Here is a 22,996-nt window from a genome sequence, read left to right as displayed (position 1 = left end):
ATGAAATGCTGGAATTAACATAACTTACACACATCCTGCTGACACCATGGTTAATGGACACATTGAATTAAAAGATGAGTTATTGCTACTGCAGCTTTGAAAGGTGAATCGTCTGAAGTACAGGTAATAAATTGCAAATACAATATGTTAAATATTTGTATATAGTTCAATGTTCTCATTGCAGTAAGGCATAATTTAATTATATACTTGAACATATTATCATCTTTTACTTTCCAGATTAGGAGCTTTAACTAGACGCTCAGTTATTTTTAACCACCTGTCGCTTGAAAACACTATAATTTTGTTTCATGTCTGTAAACTACAGATGGTACATTTTCTTCTTTACTAACTACACTCATTCTTAGCCTTTAGGATGTGCACAGTACAATATTTATTGCAGTGCAGAAAGCTTTCTATTCTCAGTTCAGCTATTTGTGGATTTGTTATATTCAGCTTATGGTATTTACATGATGAGGTTAGACTGCTAGGCATTATCAGGATATCTGAAGTCATTCTTAAAATATCCCAAGTCTCAATAAATATTAGTACGATTATAATTTAGTTGCACATTTTGTCACCTTTGTGGTAACTTCAAGTGGACTGCAAGTTTTAAAAAAAATACACATACACTCACACTCTGAGCCTAAAAATTGTGGTCTTTTATTTCTCAAGCTTGGTCTCAGAACTTTGCATGTATTTAGTTGTTTCTTTATAGTACATCCTAAAAATTACAGGGTCAATAATTAGTCACTGTACTTACAATTGAAGAAAGTAGATTAATCATTATAATACATTTCACTTCCTCCTGCTTTGAAAGAAAAATTCCCCTTTTCATGCCGATTAGCTCTTTTTGGACACAAAGTGACTCAGACTGTAATTTATGCAGTTCATAGCCATAATTTCACACATATGCAAATTGCTTACAGTAGATCGATTTAGTATTGTGACCTGTAGCCTAGCAACTGATACGTGGCCCATTTAAAATTATATTAATTGTACATTTTCTCTAAATACTACAACTATATCTCAGCTTATGTTCATGATTGGTTGATTTTAGCAATGCATTATTGATTTCTTTATGGACTAATCTCATTACGTGTTCAAATCTCTGGACATACTTTTTGGTGTGAGCTCAGTTCCTTGTTGGTTTTGTGGCTTTTGTTTCCTGAGTATTAAAGTGGTGAGTATAGCTCCAATTCTTTGTGAATGTTGTGATGATTGTGTGTTCAGTTCTCAGGTATTCTAATGCAATTAGAAATCAACTCACTGGTTTTCTCATGATAATAACTATCTGGTTCCTTGGTTATCTCATGATTGTTGATTTGCTTGTGGATATATCAGCATTGCTTTAATATATCTAATAGTCATAAGCATCTGGTAGGTCAGTGCTAGGCACAGGTTACATCCCTTGATCAATACCGTTGAACTTGTGTTTCAGTTTATTAGAATGTATACTCTTGCGACTCTATGGAAAGAACATACCTGATTCTCTGGCAGTCTTGGCATAAGTAGATGTTTGATTCCCCTATTATCTTGTGGTGGACATGTGTTTGCCAGTTGGTATTCTGCAAAGGGCAGCCATTTATTATTCATTCCAATCAATTCAATAATTCATCCCAATTCTAGCCCCATAAATATTTGACATGGATTCTAACACATACAAGGTTGGTACAAACTTACATTTTGTTTTATTGAATTGCATTTATTGTCATATGTACCGAGACACAGTGAAAAGCTTTGTCTTGCGAGCAATACAGGCAGATCACAGAGTTAAGTAGCATAGATAAGTAAATAATAGGTAAACAGCGGCAAAAGCAAAAGCACAGATACAGGAGAATGTTAAGAATTTGCAAGTCCAATCAATTTTCTAACAACAGTACGGTAAAAACTGTTGAAAAACCGGGTAGTGCGTGTATTCAGGCTTCTGTACCTTCTCCCCAATAGTAGGAAAGCATTGGCGGGGTGGGGTGGATCTTTCCTTGACAGCGATCCTGGTAGATGGATTCTATAGATGGCAGGTTGGCCTTTATGATTGTCTGGGCTAAGTTCGCTACTCTCTGTAATTGTCTCCGATCTGGAATGGTACAGTTGCCATACCAGGTAGTGATACATCCAGACAGAATGCTCTCGATGGTGCACCTATGAAATTTGGCAAGGGTATTCATCGTCATGCCATGTTTTCTCAGCTGCCTGAGGAAGAAGAGATGTCGTTGGGCCTTTGTAACCAGTGCATCCACAGGAAGAGTCCAAGAAAGTTTGTTGTGGATGACCACTCCCAGGAGCTTGACACTCTCCACTCATTCCACCTCTGTGTTGTTAATGTGTAGGGGGGCATGAGTAACATCCCGCCGAAAGTTCCTTGCTTTTGCTGGCATTGAGAGCTAGGTTGTTCTCAGTGCACTATTTTGACAGGTCTTCCGCCTCATGTCCGTAGTCTGTTTCACCACCATCTGAGATTCAAGTCATCCCAAATTACACTCAAATCTTCCACTTTTTTCTGTAATAAGTACCAGACACTTTAAATTTATCCAAAATGGAACAAACAATCAGTCCAGTTGCTTCCCAAAGCCCTTTGGAATGCTTAATTAGAGCTAAAATAATTAAATAATCTTAATGACCTTCAATCATAATCATTCTTAGACAATTTAAATCAAATACTTTTTAAATATTCCCGGCTTAGAGGTAGGAAGTGAACTTCGTTATGTTGCATGTTGGTAGGCCAGGACCCCATTATATTCTTGCTTCCTCTTGAATTAAGTTCAGAGCGTGAAACTTCAAGCTCCGCCTTCCTGCCCTGTTGTCTGTTGAGGTTCTGAACTGGTCAATTAATGAAGCCCTTCAAGCGTTTGCCTGCCTGGGTTGCAATTAGTTTGGTTCCAGGTGGGTCAAGAAAGTATCCACCAATCTGACTAGAAGGTCAGTATGGATTAAAGTGGTACTGGAAAAGCACAGCAGGTCAGGCAGCATCTTACGAGTAGGAAAATCGACATTTTGGGCAAAAGCCCTTCAGATGCTGCCTGACCTGCTGTGCTTTTCCAGTACCACTCTAATCTTGACTCTAATCTCCAGCATCTGCAGTACCCACTTTCACCTAGAAGGTCAGTATGAGCAGCCTATCAATTGGAATGGGGGAGGGGGTCATTTGGTTTGCATATGACTGATCAACTAGAGCTAGGGCAAGGCAGTGTAAACTGGAGCTAACTTCTGCCCTTGTTTCTGATTCTTACCCTGTGAGATCCCTCCCCCTGCCCCCTTTCTGATGATGTATCTGCTATTCTGGGAAATTGGAGATATTGCATAGGTACCAGCCATGGCCTTCACTATGTCACTGCCAAGTTCTTGAGCTTCTAGCCTCTGGCAGCTCTTGGCAGTCAGGATTTCCTAATCCCAGGTCCTGATTCTCGATAAAAATCCTGCCGGCAACTAACCACCTACTTGACTTCTGGAATGATTTGGAGATGCCGGTGTTCGACTGGGGTGTACAAAGTTAAAAATCACACAACACCAGGTTATAGTCCAACGGGTTTAATTGGAAGCACACTAGCTTTCGGACCGACGCTCCTTCATCAGGCGACTTCTGGAAGGTCCGGTAGGATTTACATCTTCATAGGGAGTGCATTTCCCTTCTCTGGTCTCTCCCAGGTTTTGTGTGTTCATGTGGGAATCTATATACACAATAAGACGGTCCCTAATTCAGTGAGTAAAAGTTTCATACACTTCAGGAGATTGGAAATAAACTGATCCACATCAATCCTCATTCCTCTATTATTACATCTAATATGTGACATTCAAATTAATGTGAAATAAAGAGAACGCAAGATAGGCAACATGCTCACATTTTGGTATCCTTATTAATTTTTCTCTTCTGTTGGGTTGCACTTTCAATGACCTTATCAAAGTGACCAGTTTTCTCACACAATGTGTGTTACTCGACTGTTTTACTGTGAGACACCACAACCAGTCTTGACTATTCTGATTTGACACTTTATGACAGTGACTCACACCACGTTGTATATCATTTACAGGAAGCTTATCCCAGTTAATCTCAAGTCCATATGATCAACACACGCATCAGTTTCTGGATTGATTTCAACATGGGTCAGATATTATCTGAAAGAATAAAAACAAGAAATGCTGCAAACACACAACAGATCAGATGGCACCTATGGAGAGAAACAGATACACTTGATCAGGATTATTTTTAGCCACCTAAAACAATGTTGAGCATGGCTTCTTTTTACCATCCAACACAATATTGATTGGGGTATTTAAATCATCTAAGATAATGTCGATCAGGCCATTTTGTTTTATCATCTAAAACAATGTTGTTTGGGGAATTTTATCCATTTAAAACAAGGCTTTTTTTTTAACTGCAGAGCAGATCTGAAGTAAGCCAGCCTGCTAACACTTTGACTTGGTCTCTGAAATAGTAATACATTCATAAGTCAAAGTCAGAAGTCACACAACACCAGGTTATAGTCCAACAGGTTTGTTTAAAATCATAAGCTTTCAGAGCGCTGCTCTTTCGTCAGATGAAGTGATCTGTTGGACTCTAACTTGGTGTCCGGTGACTTCTGACTTTGTCCATTCTAGTTCAACACTGACATCGCCACATCATTCATAAGTCAGATTAAGTTTCTTGAGGTATACTTGTTGATTAATGAAGTGATACCTTTTCAATGGATGCTACGTCAATTACCATGAACTATTACCAATGCATAGCACCAAATGGTCCCGCAGTACATTTCAGAGTTTCACAGTCCAATTGCTCTTATATTTGTGTTGTTATTTTGTCTAATTACCTTAAAACTGAACTTAACGATCGCCAATTTGTTCTTTAGTGAAATGAATGGGATCTGTGTGGTTTCCAAAGCACATCAAAGTGGTACAGATTAGATCATATCACGGGTAAAAATGTATTTATGTAGAGCAGATGGTGTTGCCAAGAAATGATATACTGTACACAGGGGCCTGAATGTGCCTTCCACACCATAGCTTTATTCTGCATCCTCTGAAGCTAGTTTCTGCTCCTAGTCTTCATTAAATTCTCTCAGGAGTGTCTACTCATCCTCCTTAAGGTGGACCTACTGATCAGAGAGTAACATGTTTCAGAGGCAGCCACAGTAGCCTGTTGTCTAACTTCCACCACCCAGCTCACAGTCGGTTTCTTCTCTTCTTCCATTCAACAGTAAAATTCCCTGGGAAGTCAATTATGTCCTGTTTGTGATGAGAGATGAGGGAAGATGATGGGGCTGGCTTGTAGGTAGAATTACATCATAGTGAATGGCAGAAACATGGAGTAGATTTCTTCTACATATTCTATAAACAGGTAGGTATAGCTAGGAATCTAAAACAACACCCATATTTAAAGGATATAAAGTTAAAGCAGAAAGTATTCAGTGTGAAAAATCCTTGAGCCAAATGGAAGAGTTTGGTAATGTATGATTCAACTTCCATTCAAACACAAGGGGACAGAACATCTCTGTTGGGAGTACAGAGAAATTAAAAATGGCAATATGAAGGTGAGTAGGGCCAGGAGAGTAGAAACTAGAGGACATCAAAATCATCACTGATGTGAGGTAGAAAGGACTTGACAGAAGAATGAAAAACATTGAGCCAGGTATGGGCAGCATGGTGGCTTAGTGGTTAGCACTGCTACCTCACAGCGCCAGGGATCTGAGTTCGACCCCAGCCTTGGGTGACTGTCTATGTGGTGCTTGCACATTCTCCTCATGTCAGCGTGGGTTTCCTCCGGGTGCACTGGTTTTCTCCTGCAGGTCAGATGAATTGGCCATGTTTAATTGTCCATAATGTTCAGGGATGTGTAAGTTAGGTGCATTAGTCAAGGGTAAATGTAGGGAATGGGTCTGGGTGGGGTTATTCTTCAGAGGGTTGGTATGGAAATGTTGGGCCAAATGACCTGTTTCCATGTTGTAGGGATTCTATGATAGGATGAAACAGGATAGGAGCAGGCTAGAACAATGGATTTTACAAGAGGTGGGTATACTGCTGAGGTTCCAATACACCACACAGAAGCAAAGTCAACACCTGATTTGATTGTCTTCTCCTCTATCTGATTGATAATCATCTAGAGAGGAATAAGTTGATTAAGGATAATCAACATGGTTTTGTGAAGGGTAGGTCGTGCCTCACAAACTTTATAGAGTTCTTTGAGATGGTGACCAAACAGCTGAATGAGGGTAAAGTGGTTGATGTGGTGTATATGGATTTCAGTAAGGCATTTGATGAGGTTTCCCACTGTACACTATTGCACAAAATTGGGAAGCATGGGTTTCAGGGTGATTTAGCGGTTTGGATCAGAAGTTGGCTAGCTGAAAGAAGACAGAGGGTGGTGGTTAGTGGGAAATGTTCACCCTAGAGTTCCGTTACTAGTAGTGTACTGCAAGGATTTGTTTTGGGTTCACTGCTGTTTGCCATTTTTATAAATGTCTTAGATGAGGGCGTAGAAGAATGGATTAGTAAATTTGCGGATGACACAAAGATCGGTGGAGTTGTGAATAGTGCTGAAGGATGTTGCAGGTTACAGAGGGACATAAATAAGCTGCAGAGCTGAGCTAAGAAGTGAAAAATGGAGTTTAATGAGGAAAAGTGTGAGGTGATTCACTTTAGTAGGAGTAACAAGAATAAAAAGTACTGGGCTAATGGTAAGATTCTTGGTAGTGTAGATGAGCAGAGAGATCTCAGTGTCCATGTACACAGATCCCTGAAAGTTGCCACCCAAGTTGACAGGGTTGTTAAGAAGGCAAACGGTGTGTTAGCTTTTATTGGTAGAGGGAGAGAGTTTCGCAGCTGTACAAAACTCTGAGAGATAACGAGAGGGTTAGATAGGGTAGACAGTGAGATCCGTTTTCCTCAGATGGTGATGGCTAGCATGAGGGGTCATAGCTTTAAATTGAGGGATGATAGATATAGGACAGATATCAGTGGTTGTTTCATTACTCAGAGAATAATAGGGGTGTGGAACGCCCTGCCTGCAACAGTAGTACACTCACCAATGTTAAGGGCATTTAAATGGTCATTGGATAGGCATATGGACAAGAATGGAATAGTGTAGGACAGATAGGCTTCAGTTTGGTTCCACAGATCAGCACAACATCGAGGGCCGAAGGGCCTGTACTGCGCTGTAATGTTCTATGAACCTTCTCAGTGAAACCTTAACTCAGTAATGGGGGCTGCAGAGGCTACAAGAGGTCCCAGGATGAGGGAGAAATGGCCACTGCAAGGAGGTAACTCTGGGCTATTCAATGGGAAAGGATCAGGAAGCCCAGAGAGAGTGGCAGAAAGTGTGGGTTTGGTTTGTGCATCAGGTGGAGGAGGACAAATTATGCAACATCTTGTAGGGGGATGTGTCAGATGGACACAGGGCACCCCTTGAGTGATGTGCTCCCTTCCTGCCTTTTCAGAAAAATTGTTTAAACAAAGCAGTATTACCCTCTCTCGCCTAACATTTCCAGGTGTTTTATGGCAGTGGAGGCAGATTGAGGACCTAACTAGGCAATATTTGGCCCTCAAAAGGTCTAAGAATGCCCAGACAGGTTGGTAGATGCCATAACCGTTGTATTATGGGGACCAGGTCAGGGATGAACAGGAAGGGAAGATTAGCCACCCATCATATTTTAGATTTCTTTAGCTGCAAATGACTAAGTGTTGCCACAAAATCTAAACCAATATTCCCCAAAAGATTAGATTCATAGTGAAGGCATTGCCCAAGGAGAAGAGACGAGATTGCAGCCCTTGAAGTGGAGATGAGTAAAACTAAGCCTTGTTGGAAGTGTATCTGTCTTAATACTTTAAGTTTCACTTGCAAAGAAACCCTGACATTTTATTCATTTTCTTCTCCTATTTGCATAACATAATCTCTCTTCCCACTGTTCTAATTGGGTAGCTTCTCTTTGTATTCATTTTCATTTTGCCATGGAATATTTTTTTCTCAGCTTTCATCTGGTTGATTTATTTTAGCAAGAAATTGTCCTCATAAATTAAAAACAGATAAATTGTTTCAGGGTGCATTTAATCTCACAATTTACGTCAGTGCACAAAATGCAGCTGTTTGTTGTTAGCTGAAGCAATACTTTGCAAAATGCCTAAGGTAACCATGACTATAGCATACAACCATCAGTGTCATGTTCTGCATCATTGAAAATTACATTAAGTGTTGGCTTTCTGTTTTCTGGGTGACAAAGACTGATAGCAATGTTATTACACGGACTCTACTCTTCAGTTGCTTCACAGAGTGGTTCAGAATTATTATTTTTACTGAAAAATGAAGCAATTCTGTTATTTTGACAAAGATTCAACAGCAGTTATTTTGAAAAGATAAATTTATCTTTTGGTGTTTGTCAATTAAGGTTGAGTTTTCTTTCCATTTTCACTTCTAAAATTTCTGCATTTTTTGACATAATAGTCAATCCCAGACCTGAAGAAAATGAGATTTTGAGGTTTGATATGGCTTAAAGGAAAGTTATCATATCTACAGATTATAAATTATTCCATTTGTATCAGCTTTTGTATTTAAAGTTTATATTAAGCTATTGTAACAATTAAGTGACATTGTACAACAACATTATGCTTAGCACAGCTGTGAATGTGAATTTTGGCAAGAAACAGTTTGGCAAGGGCAGCATGGTAGCACAGTGGTTAGCATTGCACCCTCACAGCACCAGGGACCTGGGTTCAATTCCAGCCTTGGGTGACTGTCTGTGTGAGTTTGCACATTCTCCCTCTGTCTGCAATGGGTTTGATCCAATTTCCTCCCATAGACCAATGATGTGCAGGTTAGGTGAACTGGCTATGTGACATTGCCCATCGTGTTCAGGGATGTACCGGTTAGGTGCATTAGTCAGGGTTTAATATAGGGTAGGGGGAATGGGTCTAAGTGTGTTACTCTTCGGAGGGTCAGTGAGGACTTGTTGGGCCAAAGGGCCTGTCTCCACACTAGAGGGCTTCTATAAAACTTAACCTCAAGCCTTTCATTAATTTTTAAGAAATTATCCTTATTTTTACCTCTGTCACCCGAGGATGGGAAAAAATTAATGTTTTTGCCTCTATTAATCTGTTTTGCCGTAACAATAGGGTATAGAAATTTGCTCGTGAAACTGGTGATGTGAGGTGGAAAATTCCATGGATCACGATGTCAGCTGCGGGACAGTCTTCCCCAGTTAGTTCAATCTTCATTCTGGAATGGCAGGGTGTATTGTGGGGGAAGGAAACAGTTGGACGCCTGCATCCCCTGAAATGAAGATGGTTACAGTGAATGACTCATGCCCTGTAGCCACCTCTGATATTTCTTATACCCTCCAAGCCCCGACCTTAATCTCTGTACCCACCACTCATGGATCTTTATAGATTGTGAAAGCTTATTTCCAATTAATTTCAATTCATGCCTCACCATCCAACACTCTTAGCCTTATAACACGTCAACCTACCCAGTATCCACAATGGGCACACCTCAAAACCTGCTGAGATAAAATAAGGATTTTTAAAATAAAGTTCAAAGTATTTATTGCAGAATTTACTCTGTCAACAATATATCTCATTCATAAAATCCTATTTACTACATTTCCATTCCTTCAATGACATAAAGCCTTAAAAGAAAAAAAAAATCAGATGCGTAATACCATATAGAAAAAGCATTGGAATTCATAGTCCAATTTATGAGAGTGTTTAGACACCTGTCACTGTCAATCAACCTGTGAAATGGCAGGCAACCTACTGTGTTATTTGATGGTTATGAAATTAGCAGAGTAGCAGAAATGTAGTAATGGAAGCCTTCAGGCTTAATTTGGCTAAAATAGCCAGTAGTGTATTTATTTTAACATGCCAGATATTTTCTTTTCAATTATTTAAAGGGCAGGACTTTTAAATTCTTGAAACGTTGACTGCTTCCTTTGGCAGTTACTTTTTACAGTTCCTCTTGACACTGTTGACAGGTGTTCTTGACAGTTGATTTTCATTGCCAAAGGCTGTTGACTTTTCAGATGAGCTTGATTGTTAATAGGTTTGTATATTTTTCATGGTCTCTCATCTTCTTGACAATACCAAAGGCCACCTTATCGTCCTCAAAGGGTACCTAAACTCCCCAAATGTTCACCTTACCTCTCCCAAAGGTGTCCCTAGGACCATATCCAGAGGTGTATTCTGGCTATTCATAGAAAAATTCACAGTTCATCCTGTTCTTAGCAGGGTGTCTTTGCACCACTTTCAGAATTAATAAACTTGAGCTATCAAAATCTAACTTTATTAGGGGCTATTAGCGATTTAAATGGCCAGCTGCCTCTATGAACTGGGTATATACACAATGCAAATCATTCCTATCCCCAGGGATGCAATCCCCACAAAATAAATCCTCTTCTCTTTCATCTTATATGCATACACATGTTCTAGCGTGAGGCTACTGCATTGCAATGCTTAACCAAATTTTTCCCTCCCGATCTATGGAGCAGCAGGATTTCTGATCAATACCACCGATTTAAATTTTTCACAGGAAAACAATAAGTCTGCAAAATATGACCCTAAAACTCTGGTTTTAAAAATAACCCTTAATCTCATATAATATTTATTGAATTTAACATATTAAATCAATAAATCAAAACAATCATCAGAATAATTCAAATATTCTCCCTATGGTTAAATCTATTATCACTTCATTATGACTTAATCTCACTCAATGTATTTTTCCTAGTTTTTATTATACTTGATCTAGGGGAGTATTGGTTTCCACATAAATTCACCACTAAACATTCCTAGCAGAAATATTGGACACTGACTGGGAACTGGAGAAGATACCATTTTATTCCAGCCCCAAACCCATTAACCTTCTTGATGGTTACCAAAGACTTTTTAAAGAGTAAATGATACATAACTATAAGTTGTTTATAAGTTACATGACTTAATGTTTTGAAGCATTTTTTCAAACTGTGCAGTCAGATTTCACACATAAGTAACCTTTATAGCTGGAAAAGCCAGAGCTTGCTTTCTTTCTGAGTCCGTTTAATTATTAGGCTGGTGCTAGAGAAGTATTCTTCAATTGTAATGGCTAACGTCTCCAGGTTCGTCTGATAGAACTCACTTGAGATACTTTGCTGGGAATGTAAACATACTAGAATTAAGAATAGTTGTACATTACATGTGCAGAGCTCAGTATGAAGAAAGAAAAACTGGGTGATGCTGTCCAGTCCAACGTGCCGTGCCAATGATTTGAGGCTCCTATGAAAGGAATTGTTTTATGTAAGTCTTCCTCTTTTGGAGGGCTAAGTTGCTGCGTTAACATGTCTTGGGTTTAAAATAAGAACTTATTTCCTGCTTTAGCACGTGGTTACTGTTTAAAATAGCCCATAGAAATTTATAGTTCTGATTACATATGAAGCACAGAGCTTTGAATATTCTCCTAATAAAGTAATCATCACATAACTCGGATTTAACTATTTGCTTGTAATCTTGTGATCATTTTATGATTTATTTGTACAGTTTATACAATTGAAAAGATCTTATAAATTAGTCTTTCAGAGTTTTACGTGGTAGACAACTAGTAAGAGGTACACACTTAACTCTGAACCCACACCCGAGCACATAATCCAAGCTGGTACTTCAGGGCAATTTTGAGGGAATGCTACATTATCAGACAGAACAACTTTTGCTAGCTATAATAACATAAAGTCCACCTGTTTATTCAAGTAGATATAAAATGATACCATTGCACTACTAATGGAAGAGCAGGATATCTTTTCTGATGCCATGGTCAACGTTTATACCTCAACCAATTCTTCAAAATAATTACCCTCTCATTTATTTTGTTTCTTGTTTGTGGGATTATCACTGACTGTAATTTATACACCTGTTTTCTCACATAGCAGAGGTGACTGTATTTCAAATACATTTGGTATTGTTCCCACACTATCCCCAGATCCCTTTAAGGATTATGGGATAGTATGAAAACAACCCTAAATTGGGCTAGATTTGTTTCACTGATCACAAATAATCCAAACAATGTCATAATCATTAATGATATAATAGAATATCCAGTGGCAGACAGCTTAAGGGGACATGGCCATCACTTGATGCCGAGAAGAGATGTGCACCATAATTGTGAGAATATCATTTTTGCATGATTTACTGGCGAACAGAAGAAGAAATAATTTTAATAAATATCTAGATTTGAAAGTTAGAGAGCAAGACAAAACGAAAGCAGAGCGAATGGGAAGTTCTCTCGACTAAGTTTGTGTTCACTTGGGTTTTCAGGATTGAGGGGGGATCAAATTAAGGTGGATAAGATTATTTCAAGGTTTGATGGTATGGTTTCAGAGTAACTATTTCCTTTGGTGTCGGGATACATCTTAAAAAAAGGGTGCAATCTTCAAATTAGATCTGTACTGCTTAATGATCTCAGAATGTTCTTTTTGCTGAGACTAGGCCAATTTAATTTTTTCGAAACTGAGATTGGTAGATTCATTTTAAGCAATGGTATTAAGGATCATAGAACCAATTCGGGTAAGTGTAGCTATGTTATAGAGCAACCATGAAAAGTAGAGCAGGCTCCAGTTTCTTTGTTCCTGCTTTCCAAATAATCATATATTCCAGGGAGCATAATGGTTGTGTTAATGTTGGCCACCTGGAAATCTTTAGAGCAAAGAGCTGAGGAATGACTAATGGATGTACAAATATAACTGGATATTATGGAGTTTGTGTGATGACTGTAGATTAAAGCTTTCAATACTTTCCTGTAGGAAGTTAAATGTGTACCTATAGGCAAGGTAGAGGGCACAGGGGCTGTGAAGGCACTTGCTTTGATGAGCTAAGTGGATTGTGATTTTATTTGTAGAAGCAATGCTGCCCTTTAATAACATGTTTCTGTGCTATGTGTCATCAGATATATTCTATACAAATAAGTTCAAAATTCTCTTGAGTGGTACTGATTTTAATCTGATCTGAGGAAACATAAATTTAAATGTCCAAAGCCAGCATAATTCATTAGATATTTATACAATATTAAACTCACTAATCAGAACTGGAAACCACAATGACTATCCTGCCAGGTAAGAAAACAGTTTGGGGGTAGTACAGACACAAAAAGACACATTTGTCTACTGTGTTTGCTGTCTTGTGAGCTTTGAAGGAGTGCTCATGAGCTTCATTAATCCATTTGTGCCTTGTGGGGTGTTAACAAAACACTTCTGAAAGCATATGTTTCTGGAGCAATGTAGGTGTATTGCAAAATAACCTAATTTATATAGCAGTGTAGCAATAAATCCAATAGCAGCATTACAGTATAAATGGACACATATGCATCATTTTCAGCTTCAGTACAATATGAAACCCACATCTAAGAGACAGAAAGTGACCTTTAAGTTCGTTGACAAATTGCTGTTGTTACCAGGCCAGTACCATCAGTCTATCTTGCAGATATATTCCAGTTGATGAACAGACAGGCAACTTGTAGCTTGACCTTATCCTTGGGTAGTCCTTGTGGATAAAATATGATACCTCCATGAACAAACTAGGGTTCAGGAGTGTAAGTAGAAGGTGAAACTGAATTTAAGTTTAATTTGTGCACTGAAGTATGCCTAATACGATGATCGTTTGGTTTTTTTGCAGAGATATAATTTGAGCATGTTACTACGAGTGATGGTAATCTGGGGTCCAGTTTCACTGTAACTTCTAGGAATTAAACCGAAGGAATTTCCCTCCCCATCCCTTATATTCTGAATATCACAGACTGAAAAAGTAATTGTTCACCTTATATGCAAACAGTTTGCTTATGATTCAATCGATATGCAAATATGACAATGTATCACAGTACGATTTGTCTTTGAGGCAAAAAAAACTCTTAGTCTCTGTATTTTCATACAATTCCAATGCATTACTTCTGAAAACTGATGATTATCAAATATGGGAGAAAGTTATCAATGCGTGGATATGAAAATTTGGACACAACAGAACCCAAATTTTTCAAAATGTTAAATAAGCAGCAATTGGTGACAGCTTTCTTGCTTAGAAAATTCTATGGTATTAATGTTAAACTGAAGTGAACTTAGATCTATTTAAACTAAGTTTGTTTGTAACAAATGATTACAGGAACTCGGATATAACCATTATGATGGTTAACTTGATTTCCCACAATAACAGGAAAAAATGTCATGGATTTCAAATAAGAACAGAAAATGTTGGAATTTCATGACGAGTCCGCTATTGAAGAAGGGAAGGAAAGGTTCACATTTCTAGTGAGAGCTTTTGATGATTTAATACACCTAAATATTCACTGTTCTTTCTCTTTCCAAACATGATTGCTTATTTCTAATGACTGGTATTTTGGGACAGTGGTTGACCCATCCACCAGACAAAGTCTGTTGCAACCTTTCTTCAGCTGGTTACAGAAGTCCTGACTGGACTTCATAGTCCTTACAGAATAGATGGCACGTGGGGCTGCCACTCCTATAAGGAAGGAAATGTCACTCCAAGGAGATGCAAGCCATTCTGATGGCTGGCAATTCTTCTGTCCTAGCAGTGCCGCCAGCAGAAGTGGCCTCTGCTGGGAGGACTGCAACAGGCTCCAGACTATACAGTAGAGAAGAGGCTTTGGGGAGGAGGAAAGTTTGTGGTGCTTTCTAGGGCCAGTCAGACAGGGAATATGAGCGTCACTTGTGTGAATGTTGTGGGCATTTTTTTCAGCAGAGTTGCCCATTGCCACTAGTAAAGCTGTTATTGGGTCACTGAGTGGCCAATCAGCAGATTCCATCTAAATGCACAGGATGTCTGCCAAAACATCCCTTTCGACATAACTAAGTAGCCATCCACCACTGGAAATGCATCAGTCGCAGGAGGAAGGCGCCAATGGATGGCCCTCACACTAAACACATCTTCTTTGGAATTATGTACCAGCGTGAGTACATTCAATGCTTATTTGTTTTATAGTATACAGTGTAGAGACTCTAACTGTGCAGCAGCTCTACAATTACTTGCCAAAAAGAGGGTAGCTTTTCCAATCTAATTTACTGATTAATTTAGTGTGACTTAACATAATGGAAATTGAGACACATGATAGATATATTGATTTCTCACCTAATATGCCTATTGTGGAATTTGATGGCCAGTCACACACTATCTCTTACATAAATTTAAAGTATAAGTGGCAGTTTCAAAGCTTTGCAACGCTAATGGTCTCTCATCTCTGGAAATGGAAACCATAGATTTGTATGCTCTTACGATACAAGCTTCTGACTCTAAAACTAAAAGCTCCAAATTTCTGTGATGTATAAAAGGGAAGTTGGACTCCCAGCAACAAGACTATAAGACTGTTCAACAAAGGAGTGTAAGTTAACCAGTCAGCACATTGACTCTGCTGTGCCATTCAGTGAAATCATGGCCGATCTGATAAACCTGAACAACAAAATCAGAAATTGCTGGAAAAACTCAGTAGGTCTGGTAGCATCTGTGGAGAGAAAGCAGAGTTAAGGTTTCTCATCCACTGACCCTTCTTCAGTACTCACTGGACCTGAAATTTTAACTCTGATTCCTCTCCAGAGAATTTGTCAGACCCGCTGAGCTTTTCCAATCATTCTGTTCTTCTTTCTGATTTCTAGAATCTGCAGTTCTTTAGTTCTTTGTTGTTCTGATAATCCTCAACTCCACTCTCCTGTCTTTGCCCCCATAACCCTTGATTCCTTTACTGACCAAAAATCTGTCGATCTCAGCTTGAATGTTCTTAGTTAAAAATTAACACCAGGTTATAATCCAACAGGTTTATTTGGAAACATTTTATCAGGTGGTTGTGGAGAATGTTCTTAACAATCTAGCTTCAACATCTCTCTGTGTGAATGAATTCGACAGGTTCACTTTCCTTTGAGTGAAAAGATTATTTCTTTTCTCTATCTTAAGTGAACAACCCTTATCCTGAAATTATGCCTTTTGCTCCTCGACTCTCCCACGAGACAAGATTCTTGATCGCCTAGGGCATGAAAGATTATCAGGGATACGCAGAGATGTCTCTGAATTGAGGTTAAATTCAGACCAGCCAAGATCCTATTGCATAATGGAGTAGGCTCAACAGACTGAGTGGCCTAATTTGTTCCGTATTTGTATGTTTTGTTCTAAACATATTTAGACAGCATATGCTAACTGCCCATGTGGCAAAAGAACACTGCATGTTCTTTTTCAAGAAACAGCCATGTTGGAAACTGGCTAATTCAATTAAAATGGAGGGGGTGTTAGGGGAGCAGTTGTGATGTTGGTCATGGTCAGGGATACATCCACACTCAGTTCAGGGGCTTGTACGCTGCCATGGATCTGTCTAACTAGAGTACAGAGGGTGAGCCACAGTCTGTCTTAATTATTTTACACATTAACTTCACAAATGGTCAGAAATAGTTGGGATCTCAGCGACCGAGTAGTTTACCTGCCTATCCACTTAATGGTTTTTTTGTTAGATGGGCAGTGATGTGTTCTTTATCTACAGTGAGACTACTGTTACTGAGAAGATTTATGCATTCAAAGTTTTTTAGTTTAGAAAGTCATCATGTATCAGCACAGGCTTAATGGGCCAATAGACCTGTTCCTGTACTGTTCTTTGTTCTTAGTTCTTTTGAACTTTGTTCATAGAGCAATTAATTAAATGCATTATAACTCTTTCATGAACAGTGGTACAATCTGGTTGTATGACTGACTTTCCTGATGAATTGCAAAGGACAGCAGCAGTGTATACAAGAATGCATGATGCCACTCAGATGTCATCACTTAAGTAGACATGCTTAGCTGATCATAGATACTTGTAATATCACAACATTCCCCTGTTTCATTGGAGGAATCTGATTTCTTTCATGGAAAACCTGTACAAGGCTTTAGATCAAAGTGACAGTGATGTATTGACACACATTATCTTTACATATTGAGAAAACATTTTGACAGATGTATAATGTGACTGGATAGATTTCTTGTACAGTTCCTGGATGTGGTTGCACAATGTCACGTGGTTATGTGTTGTCTGTGATTGTCACTGGAGAATGGTGTGGAATTTTCACTGTGGATATGTTAAATGGTGTCAACATGATATTTTCAGTGTATGAATCATTATTTTGAATTGCTTTTGAATTGTCATATGCAATTTGAATGCATCTTCTGTTTTATCTTAGGATATAGCAATGCTGTACAATTTCAGTTAAGCCTATTTTCTCAATAGTCTTCTATCTATCCAAGTGTTAGTGTTGTTGTCTCAAAAGCTCATACTTGACTAAAGCTGAGGTAATTTTCAAAATTCTATTCAATCTTGTTGCATTTTGCACTCTTCCTAATGATTAGACATTCTGCACATCTTTACCCTCTGCCATTTGTGGTACATAGCTTTCATATGTTGCAGAAGGCTGAAAATTGTTTTGGTAATGGGGATGAACCACAACTCATGCATAACTTGAGTGGTTTAATGTGTTTGTTTACTGTTGCTATTGTATTTGCAGATTCATGAGATTGAAGACTAATGTCCACAACAATGATTTTAAACTTACATCTGTCTTCCAATAGTGTGTCAACAGTATGTCCTTAACTACTTCAGAGAGTGTTTTTTTTAGAATGACTTCATTGGTATTGAACCAATTTTTCTTTGCTGAAATCACACACTCTGCCAACATTCCCGACAAAATGGTCAATTGTTTCACTTTGTTGCTGTCTGTAGGACATAAATTCATCCTGTGAATTTTGAAGATGTAAGGAGATCTTGAGCTGATCTTCTGAGTTTAGGAGATCTTTTGATGGTCTTTCTGTAAATGGTTTACAGTTGTGAGGAATCCTCTCTTCCCACACCTCCATTTCCAAGTCAGCAATGAGGAGTTTGACTCCTTTCTTTTCTTAGTAAAATATTTGTTGCTTAATGAAGTAGGGAAATTAATCTTACATTTGAATATGTGGAACTCTGTTATGAGTTGATTAGCCTACTAGTCTATATTGAGATTTTTGCTTTACATAATGGCTCATCTATTATAACCTGGCTAGAGAATTAATTGTATTTGAAGAAATTGGTCAGAAGCATCCAAAGCCTCTGTCATTAACTCAGAGTTGGGACCATATTTGGAGAGTGCAGCCACAATATTATTGTCTATGGAAAGCACATTTCTGGGGCAATACTTGTGGAGATAGCTGTGTCAGGACCTCTGCATGGCTCCAATATTCTAATGTAGTAATGGTTGCCCAGAGAGAGTCTCCCCGTTTGTACTGCAAGCTGCATTCTTCACAAATGGATCATTTTCCAATATGCAGATCTGGGCCATGTATTTTAACTTCCTATTGACACACAACCCAGCTACAGGTTATGGCAGGTATTTCTGCCTCTTTAATTGCTCAACAAATATTTAAAACTACAAAACCAGCTACACTTCCAATATTTATTGTTGTATGTTTATTTGCCACAAGCCTGAATTGAACCAGTTTGTGTTCAAAATATTGTAATGAAACTGATTTTGTCTAACTGCTGGAGAAACTCAATATGTCTAGTAGCATCAGTAGAGAGAAAGTAAAGTTAACATTTTGAGATAACATTTCGTTCTTCAGAATGGGTTTCTCCAGCAGTTTCTGGCTTTGTTTCAAATCTTCAGCATCTGAAGTTCTTTGTTTTATCTGTCTAACTTACTCCTTATTAGTACTTATCAACAGAAGAGATGTCAGCTTAGAAAAATCATTGGGGAATACTTTGGTGAAGGGTGAAACCATATACATATGACTAAGGCATGCTTATCTGTTTGTCTGTCTTGATTACCGTAACTCGAATTTGTTTGGAAATGCTAAAACTGAGACTCCTACAGATTTGGAACGTAACTGTTGATTGGATCTAATTTTCATGAATTGTACATGTGGGCTGTACTCACATGTTCCAATTAGATGGAGGGAGCTTGCTGGAACATAATTTCAGAAAGGTTCAGGGAACACAGTGTTAGGTGTCCGAGCAATGGAGGTTCAGAGCTGGAAGGGTATCCTATATCTGGAATTGAGAATATATTCATATTGTCCCCTCTTTGATCTCTTCTGTAACAACAGTGCAATTCCGCTTGATCTTCTGTCTTTCTTTAATTTTTCCTCAGACTATTGATACTAATAGCAAAATACACTTGACCAAGCCAATCCTTTCTTCTGGTACTTCCTATTTGTTGTCCATTAAGATGCGATATCACAGCACTTTCAGAACACTTTTTGGAGGTGGCATCAAAGAGTTGACTGAATTAAAAACTGGTTGAGAATGTTATGAAAACACGGCAAAGGTCTCAGAAAGTCTCCAGTTAGATTTCCAAAAGCTTCAGTAACTGCTCAGCACAAAATAAGGAACAAAAAGTGAGAAATCCTCAACAGAAACCTGCTGTAGATTTTGGGTTTGTAACAGTTAATGTCTGCGATATCTACATGTCAGCTCTAAGCCAGTAAATATAAAGGTTTAATTTGACAATGAATTGTGTTTCAGCAAGCTCCCTGCAGCCAATGGAAACCCAATTGCACGGTCCAAGAAGATTTGAAGGAAGTGAAGCGAATGTTTAAAAGCAATATTGCAGTCCAAGTGGAGAGCAAATATTGAAAACAATTTTTCCTTTACAAAATCAGGAATGTTCTCTTTTTAAGTAGAAGAGCTTGTATATTAACCAATCTTATCAAAAAAACTGAAAGAAGTTAATATGAAGTAACCCGGTATCGACTGCAGAACATACATTTTGTAATTATTAACTGTTCTGGGAAGACTTAAGATCACATATAATGTGAAGAGGTGCTAAATTGTATTTCTTTTGGTACCTAAAAAGATACGACACTCACGAGTGAAACAAATCTAACCACGGCTACAAAAAATGACCAACGTGTGTTGGGGATACGTACTTAGATTAAGGACTTTGTGAAAAAAACTAAAAGATATGAAGCTGTTTGGAGGAGCAAGTTACTGCAGATGCTGGAATCTGTACTGAAAACCAAAAACAAATGCTGGAAATCACTGCAGGTCAGGCAGCATCCTGATATAGCAAGCTAATGTTTCGAGTCTAGATGACTCTTCATCAAAGATGGTGAACAGACATCTAGACTAAAAATGTTAGCATGCTGTCTCTCCCAGTATTCTGCCTGGCCGTCTAAAACTGTTTAGACACTTTCCAGGTTCAAAAGAGTATTTTTACGAAATGGTTTCTTGGAAATGAAGCCAAAAGTTTAGTGTTTTGTTTAGTGCTGCGGTTTTACTGTTATCTAGAAAAAGACAACTTTGAAGAAAGTGTCAAAAAGTGTGGCGCTGATGAAGTACAGCAGGTCTAGCAGCAACGAGGAGCAGGAGAGTCGACATTTCGGTCATAAGCTCTTCATCAGGACTTTGAAGAAAGGGCAAGCAAAGCTTTTTCAGAGATAGGGTTTATGGTGAGAAAAACTGGTTTTGAAAAGAACTCTGATATCTGGCACTCTATCTAATTAGCCCGTAGACCCCATCCCCAAGAAATGACAATTCCCACATTAGCCTCTTCCTTCCCACTCTATTGATCCTAGGCCTTTATCCCACTTGATGGGGCCTACCTGCCTGGTCCTGGTAAAAACCCAGACTTAGCTGTAAATCCAAATGCCATGCTGCTCATCCTTGAGGATTCTGTACAGTCACAGTAATGATCACGGCTCCCAGTGGCACTATTGGGACAAGAAAGTTACAAGAGTCCTGATAAAAGGTTTCAACCTGAAATGTTGACATCCCCTGCTCCTCTGATGCTGCCTGACCTGCTGTGTTTTTTCCAGCTCCATGTTTTATTGACCCCAAGAAAGCTGCAAGCCTGTCAGATAGCTGTCAGATTTCTGAGGCACCTTCCCTGCCTCAGAAATCTGAGGTATGAAGCACCCACTTCAAGCTGTTTAAAGATTTAATTAGCTCCATATCTTTTAGTAAGGCAGCAGCAAAGTTCTTAATTTATTTCTTTAACCATTTAGTCGATAGTATTGCAGAAGAAAAATATTGCAGATGCTGGAATTCTAAATTTGCAACAGAAATTTCTGCAAATATGTGGTCTGGCAACTGTGATAAGAGGAACAAAATTACTGACCCCAATGTTTATTAGGACAGGGCTTTAGAGAAGAGTAATTGGAAGGAAGGTTGGTCAAAACTGAGCACCATGAAGCTTAATCTGACTAGATAGCACACCCAGAAACCAATGTGGTGGAAATACTCAGCTGCCTGTTGAATGGGAAATATTCTCACAAGTGCAATATTCAGGAACAATTGGACTCAAGAGATGTTGATAGTAGTGATGGGAATGATTAGGAGATCAGGGATGGAGACCGCATGGTCAAGAGGGTTGGATGTAGTGATCACAGGAGGTCAGGGAGAATTTGAAGATTGGCAACTGAATGGGGAAATCGATATTAAGGTTGAGATCTTGGGGATGGGGGAAGGAAATATGGCTGAAGATAGGGTTGCTGTTGATCACAAATGAATTGGAGATCTTGCAGAGTAGTTCATTTCTGAGGGTTGTTAGAGGAGTTGCACCATGCATAGGATGGAAGGGAAGGTAACATCTGTGAAGCGAGAAACAGAGTTACTGTTTGAAGTCTGGTATGATTTCTTCAGAACTGGAATCGTACAACAGTTCTCGCTGAAGAGATCAATTCAGGTAAAAGGCCATTGGAAGGAGGGGTGTAGGTGGACCAGAAGAAGAGTTCCCATTAATCTTTAAAAATTAATTGTTTTTCTCTCCACAGGTGCGGGCAAACCTGCTGAGTTTCTCCAGGTATCTTCTGTTTCTATTTCAGATTTCTAGTCCCCATACCATTTTGCTTTTATGATGGCAAGGAAGGTCTGTTCATCAGGTATTCTTTGGCATGAGGTTTAAATACTAAGAATCTGAAGCAGAAACCCAGCTAGCCTTTACCTGCCAATGGCAGCTGGAATAGAGGTTAGAGAGGGGAAAGGGAAAGCAAATGAAGGGAAGGTAATAGTGCACTTTATCCAGATGCAGTTCTGCAAAGATAATTACTTGCGAGTGCAGCTCTTTACACCTTCTACCTGCCAGGCTTCCCAAAGCCAAGCTAACATAAAAATAACCATTGAGGGAAAAATCAGGAAGAGATGATCAGCCATGATCATATTGAATGGCACCCTCCTGCTCCTATTTTCTATATTAATATATTTCAATGTGGAAGGTATTAAACTTGGAAATGATTGGACTTGGAAATGCTAAAGTGCTATTTTGAAACGAGTCATGTTCAACTAATGTGTCTCAGGCACCAGGTTTACTGGGTTTTGTTTTTCCTTTCTAGGATACAGCTCCTTAAAATGTTTCAACAACTGACAATCTCCCAAAACAAGCTGGTTAGCTGTCACTCATCCAAGCTCCATTAAAAACACAAGTGGGCAGGCTAGAGGCAGGGGGGGTTTCTATTTCAGAGTTTTAAGATTTTAACTTTCCAACAAAAGCAACCCACTCATTTCTGGGCGTCAAGGTGATCATTAGTCTTGAAGTTCAATTACTTATCTTCCAGTTCTGATGAAAGATTATCAATATGAAACATAATTTCTGCTTTTCTCTTCACAGTTGCTGCTTGATCTACAGAATGTTTCTTGCATTTTTTTGAGCCTGTTATTGGGCATTGCTTATTTGCTGTCTATTTTAGAGTATTTCTTTATTAGTTTTTCTTTTTATGGCTGTAAATAAGAATTTATTTACAGAATTGTTGAAAGGTGTGGTTTTGGTAATGATCTAACAAGTTAAATTAGTACTTCAGTTTTTTTACAATAATAGAATTGTGTGGCTTGCCAGCAAAATAAATCCAAACCTTCAATGTAAGCTGAGCATCTCTCAATTTATATTATTACAACTAATCTAAGATAGCAAAGACTTCAACTTAGCTTAGAATTACAAGTCACTTTTACACCGGAGGATTCCATCTCCATGGAATTGAACTTTTCTGTTATGACACTTATAATGCTCAGCATTAAGATTGTGATCTCAGCTGTAGATAGTATCACTTGTTAGAAGTTATTCATATTTATCTGCAA

At 38.6% G+C, this 22,996-nt stretch overlaps 1 protein-coding gene across 10 annotated transcripts in view; it reads left to right on the top strand.

The window, feature by feature from the left end:
- The window catches only part of LOC140480462 (histone deacetylase 9-like), a 778,931-nt gene that overhangs the window by 308,289 nt on the left and 447,646 nt on the right, over positions 1-22,996 (top strand). Inside the window, exon 1 of one of the 10 annotated variants that reach the window (XM_072575353.1) lies at positions 69-123. The exons of the other annotated variants lie outside the window; for them this stretch is intronic. The gene's annotated coding sequence lies outside the window, so the exon portion shown is untranslated. Of the gene's footprint in view, positions 1-68; positions 124-22,996 lie in introns of those variants that run through there. 10 annotated transcript variants of the gene reach the window in all.

Source organism: Chiloscyllium punctatum, chromosome 8 (assembly GCF_047496795.1).
Source record: "Chiloscyllium punctatum isolate Juve2018m chromosome 8, sChiPun1.3, whole genome shotgun sequence".
NCBI lineage: Eukaryota > Metazoa > Chordata > Chondrichthyes > Orectolobiformes > Hemiscylliidae > Chiloscyllium > Chiloscyllium punctatum.
Note: the sequence above shows the minus strand (reverse complement) of the source record. Positions and strands in the feature narration are given on the sequence as shown.